Raw genomic sequence first — 6,037 nt, 5'->3', positions numbered from 1 at the left:
AAGTCCAACACCTGGACTTTAGGGGGACACTTCGAGACCACAGCAGCTGCTGTGAACCTTTATATGAAAGAGAGTTTGCATCTCTCTGATGACTCATGATGCTGTGCACTTTTAAGCCATTTATACACTCTTGGATGAAACATCTGGTCAAGATTAGAGAGAAACTGTCTCAAAATAAAAAAAGGGTTGAGCTTATAGCTCAGTGGTAAAGTGCCCCTGGGTTCAACCTCCAGTTCCCCTGCCCAGAAAAGACTTTGACCATTTAAACAATAGGGTTGGGCTGGGCACAGTGACACACACCTATAATCCTAGTGACTTGGGAGGCTGAGGCAGGAGGGTCACAAATTTGAGGCCAGCCTCAGCAAATTAGTGAGATGCTCAGCAAAAGTACTGGGGATGGAGTCCAGTAGTAAAGCAACCCTGGATTCAATCCCCCAGAACCCCTAGAAATTAAATAAACTGAGTTGGTTTCTTTCTATTGATGTGTGTGGATTCTTTTGATCCTGGATTCCAAAGAATTCGTTTGTGCATTCTGAATGCCCTTTATCACCTTTGGGGAGTAGACGTCTTGATGAGGTAACATCTGTTCTTTCTTTCCTTCTTTACTCCCAGGGATTAAACCCAGGGTCACTTAACCACTGAGCCGCATCCCCTGCCCTCCTTTTTATTTTATTTAGAGACAGGGTCTCTCTGAGTTGCTGAGGCTGGCTTTGAACTCCCGATCCTCCTGCCTTGGTCTCCTGAGCTGCTGGGATTGCAGGCGTGCGCCACCAAGTCCACATATTTATTTCTTTTCAATGGTTAAATGTTTTTTGTCTCCTGTCCAATAAATCTGCACTAACTTCAAAAGACTGACTTCTCCTGGAAGCTTGATGGTTTGGACTTTGGTGTTTGGTCCGTGAGCTGTCTCCCCTGATTTCATGTGTAAGTGAGGCTGAGTCGGGGTTACTTCTTTCCCTTAAGAGATCTGCAGTTGCTCCAGCCGGTTGTTCACCCTCCCTGGCAGGAGCTGGGCTCACAAACGCATGCTCATGGCGCTTGGCCCTGTGTCTTGCACCCCCGCATTCACACATGCGCTGGGTTATGTGTGGGAGCTGGAAGGTTTTCACAGACACGATCGAGTGGTCTGCACATACTTAGTCTCAGCTCTTCACTTCAAAACCTCGTGCCACTTCTTCACGCCTTGTTCCTTGACTTGGTGAGAAGTGGCTTCACGGGTCACCACTGAATATGACTCGTTGTGGGCTTTTATTGTTCCCTCAGTCGGGGGAAGTTCGCCCTCGGTATGCTGAGAGCCGATGATGAGAGTGGACTGAATGTGGGCAAATGCTTTTCTGTGTCATTGAGATTTTGTATCAGGGTTATGTTATTAGATCCATAAAAAATCTGGAAACTGCTTTTCTCCCTTTGTTTTTCTGAAAGAGTTTGTAGAGGACTGTTTCTCTCTCTCTCTCTCTCTCTTTCCCTGACACTGGAGATTAAACCCAGGGATGCTCTACCCCTAAGCTACACCTCCAGCCCTTTTTATTTCAAGACAAGTTTGGCTACTTTGCTGAGACTGGCCTCAGGATTTGCCAACCTCCGGTCTGTGCCTCCTAACTTGTTGGGATTATAGGTGTGTGCCCCGTGCCTGGCTTCTCTCTCTCTTTAATGCTTCATAGAATTCCCCAATAAGCCAGCTGTACCGTTAAGTGTTTGATTATAAATCCAGGGTATCCAGTGTATGTGGGGCTGTTTAGGTTTTCTATTTCTCCTCCTGTCAGTTTTGACAAACTGGTTTTAACGGTTGCTGGATTTATTGGCATGCAACTCTTCCTATTTCTTCGTTTGTACATGTAGGATCCACAGTGAATAAAAAGTACATTCCTACTCTTAAGGGGAGTTGGCAGAAAATCTCCACGAGTCTTCCAAGTGGGGAATTCCAGGTTAAGGCCGTCATGGAGGGAGAGGTGGCACACATCTTCTATGGTTTCTCAGCTCTTCAGCTAGAGTCAGACATGGGAATGGTGTGCTCACCTGTGGCATCTTTTCCTCTCTACCTCATCTTCCTTTCTCTCTGCTTTTTAGGGGCCTTTCCCTGGTCTTTGGCCTATTGCAAAGGAACCTAAGACTGCAACTTGGATTTGCACCAGCTGTTTGAACGCAGCCACTTTCTTAGCAACTAAAACTTATTTGTGGTTCAGACTTCGGAATTTCAAAAATCCCAGAGGTCAAATCAATACTTACCCTTGAGCAAGACATTCGCAGTCAAGATTTTGAAAACCCAGCATAACTTTAAAATAGAGAATCGAGATGATCTGACCACAGTGGGCATGTGAGGCTTCAGATCCCCCACAAAGTCCTCGGAACTAAAACTGGCAAGAAATTCAAAAGAAAACAATGTCGGGGCCACGGGCAAGAACAGCAGGGCGAATCGCTGGCCACAGAAGGCCGCTGCCGTGGCCCACCCCATGGCTGGCTTTGCTCGGGGTGGGAAGCTCTTTCCTGGGCAGCCCGGGCATTGGGGTCAGTCCTCCTCCCTGACCACCTGCCCCTAACACTGCACACACACACACACATGTGCACACACACACACGCGCGCGCACACACACACATACGCACGCACACATGCACACATGCGCGCACACACATGCGCACACACGTGCGCACACACATGCACACATGCTCACACACACATGCACACATGCGCACACACACGCGCACACACACGTGCACACACACACACATGCACACACACACATGCACACATGCACGCACACACACACACACTCCGGGGTTCTGCGCGGTTTCTTCTTCCAGCTGCCCTGTGGTCAGAGGTGCCTGGTCCCATCCAGTCCCTCGCGGTCTGCGGTAGGACTAATCTGTTAATGGGCCCCCAGAGGAAAGTGCCTCCCGTGGCTCTTAATTGGACCCGACTCCCTCCAAGGACAGTGGCCCCCAGCCGGCTCTCGCTGTCCTGCAGGCGGGATAACAAGCTGCTGCCCCCGGCCCTGGGTCCTGACCAGGACCATCTGCGGTAATGAACTTGGAAGGTCCACTGTAGGTTGCAGAGATGGAAGAGAGAGCAGCTCCGTGAGGCCTCGTCAGTGAGTTAGTTATGGCTTCTGTCAGCTGAACAAAGGAACAGAGCAGACGAGGAAGGGTGGGCGGATAGCCCCAGCGCCGGACGACGGAGGGACAGCCAGCGCGCCAACAGTCCCCAGACCAGGGCTCCCAGAAGAGGCGGCCCGGAGGTCACAGGCCCGAGCGAGGGGCTCTGCAGCTGTGGGCGCCGAGGGCAGGGTTCACTGCGTGTCACTGATCTGAGGACACCAGCCTCCCCGCCTCTGCGCCAGAGCAAATCCCCTTGACGGTCAGCGCTGCAGGGACAGGAGCCAGTGCACCCGCAGCCCCAGTGTCTGTTTCCTGAGACAAGATCGTAGAGCACTGAGCCCAGAACCTGTTGCTAAAGCCGCTCCAAAGGCATTACTCTAATTCTTAAAATGTGTTCTCAATGTGATACGAGAAGGTAGAATGCGTTTGACACATTGTCGCAAACCAAGGGTATTTTTAAAATAGCCTTTGATCATGAAATATGCCAACACACAGAGGAATGTATAAGACACGAATGTATGCACAAACACAAAGGTGTTCTTGAGAAGGGAAATGGTCAAGGGGTCACACCCGAGGAGGCCGAGGCAGGAGGATCACCAGTTCAAGGCCAGCCTCAGCGAATTCACCAAGCCCTGACTCAAAATTAAGAATAAAGGGCTGGAGGTGTGACTGAGTGGTAGATCCCCCCTGGGTTCAATCCCCAGCACCAACAGGAAAAGAGAACACTTAGAAAAAGAAATAAAAATTAAAAACAAGGAAAAAAAAAGGAAAGGAAACCAACTCAGCAGGAAAGAGAATTTTTCAGATTTGCGCTGCCCCTCCATGATCTGGATGCCTTCCATCACCCGAGCGCAGCCACTGCCGTGAGTGTGTGTGTGTGTGTGAGAGAGAGAGAGAGAGAGAGAGAGGGAGAGGGAGAGAGAGGGAGGGAGAGAGGGAGAGGGAGAGGGAGAGAGAGGGAGGGAGAGAGGGAGAGGGAGAGGGAGAGAGAGGGAGGGAGAGGGAGCGGGAGAGGGAGGGACTGGGCACCAAGTCCAGGGCCCATCACTGAGCGACACCCAGTCCTTTTCATTTTATTTTGAGACTGAGCCTCACTAATTGTCCAGGCTGGCCTCAAACCTGTGGTCCTCCTGCCTCAGCCTCGGGAGCAGCTGGGAGCAGTGGCCGCCTCTCCCCAGCCCTGCCTCCCACTCCCGCGGCTTCCTGCTGCCGTGGCAGCCCCAGCCCCACAGTCCGGTTCCGCCTGGCTCGGGCTCTTGTGGGTGGGGCCAGCAGAGCGCGAGTCGGGGGCTTCTGCGTTTGGTGTGGTTGGGGAGTGAACCCCGTGAATGCAGGCCCTGCGTCCTGAGCACCCCAGCCCTGGCCAGCTTCTCCCGCTCCACTCGGTGAGGCCTGTCCACACAGCTGGTTTCTTCAGGAGCTGGTGGCCTGCAGTGTAGACGCAGCACCATCCGTGAGTGCAGTGCTGACCGGCCAGCCGTGCTGGGGACCGCTCTTCGTGGGCAGAGCACCCCTCCAGAACACAGTGGGAGAAGCCGCTGGCGCGGAGTCCGGGTGCTGACCCCGCTCACCCAGTCCTCGGTGACCGGCCTGCCTTCTGCTGGTCAAGGGGTGCTCCTGGGGTCAGGGCGGGTCCGTGAGGCCAGGCCGATGGCCCGTGGCTCCCGGGAGGTCACCGGGCCCTCTCCCATCTCCCCTGGGCGCCAGCTCCTCATCACCAGGCACGCGAGTCTCCTCCTGGCAGGGAGGGAGCCACCTGGTCAGGGCAAGTGACCCACTTTAGACAGACACCGCACAGCCTGGCCAGCCCGCAGGGCCTCGGCCAGTCACCTGGCTGAGCAGCCCCTGGAATCTGGTCCCGGAACCCTGGGAGTTAGCAGAGGAGTCGAGGAAAGCTCTTCTTGCAGAGGGGGACGGTGGTCACCTAGACTGGCCGAGGGGCACAGGGCTCCCGGGCCCTCCGCGGCCTCCTCTCTTGTGCCCCGTACCTGCCCTGCTGCCTGCTCCCTCCCGGCCCTCCCTCCCTGGTGCCAGCGCTCACACGCCCGCACGTCGCCTTCCCTCCTGACCCCCTGCCCAGCTCCGGGACTTCCCTTCCAGGAGCAGCGTGTCAGGACATGACGGTGTCACGCACGCAGGGGACCAGCCTGCGCCCGGCAGCAGCTTTCTGTCCGGAGTGTGGCTGCTCTAGCCCCTGGCGCCTGGCTGTGGACTCCGCACCCAGACCACCGCTGGGCTGGCTGCTGGGCTCTGAGCAGGGACCAAGGAGGGAGCCTCTGACTGTGGCAGCTTTTCGGAAGACTGTATCCCCTGGCACGACGCCGAGGTGCAGAAAGCTCCTCCCCCTCAGATCAACTTCAATATTTTAAAACATTAATGAAACGTTGTACTATCACAAAAATACACAGTTGCTGTAGAATGTTCCCTTAAAGTAGGATTGCATAAGAGAACAGAGTGGTCCCTCTGTAGGCCCAGCTGCTCAGGAGGCTGAGGCAGGAGGATCACTCGAGGCCCAGAGTTGGAGGCCAGTGAGGTCAACATAGCGAGACCCCATCTCAAAACAACAACGACATTTGTCATTTTCCACCACGTGGAGATTTGTACGGTGTCCCTTGTGTTCTGACATTGGTGCTTCTGCAAGAATCGAGTCTATCTCCAGGATCGCCCGTCAGTAAAGAAAAGGGGTCGGCTCCTTTGACAAGCCCTTGATGAGCAGCGAGACTCAGCCGTCTTGTTCAGTCCTGACCCGCCATGTTCCAGGTCCAGTGGGGAGTGGGCGAGGGACCCGGCTGCCGTCGGGAAGGACAAGGGTGACAGATCGGGCTGTGCACTCAATACCTGGGCTTTTATGGACTCTCGTTTTCACTGAAAGAACTGCAAGTAGATAAATTGTGATGACAGAGATATCGATGAATGTGATCAAAGAGATCAATGAGTGTGATGA

The sequence above is a fragment of the Sciurus carolinensis genome, unplaced genomic scaffold, assembly GCF_902686445.1.
Source record: "Sciurus carolinensis unplaced genomic scaffold, mSciCar1.2, whole genome shotgun sequence".
In the NCBI taxonomy this organism is placed as follows: Eukaryota; Metazoa; Chordata; class Mammalia; order Rodentia; family Sciuridae; genus Sciurus; species Sciurus carolinensis.
The sequence above is the reverse complement of the archived record's forward strand: the minus strand, read 5'-3'. Positions refer to the sequence as shown.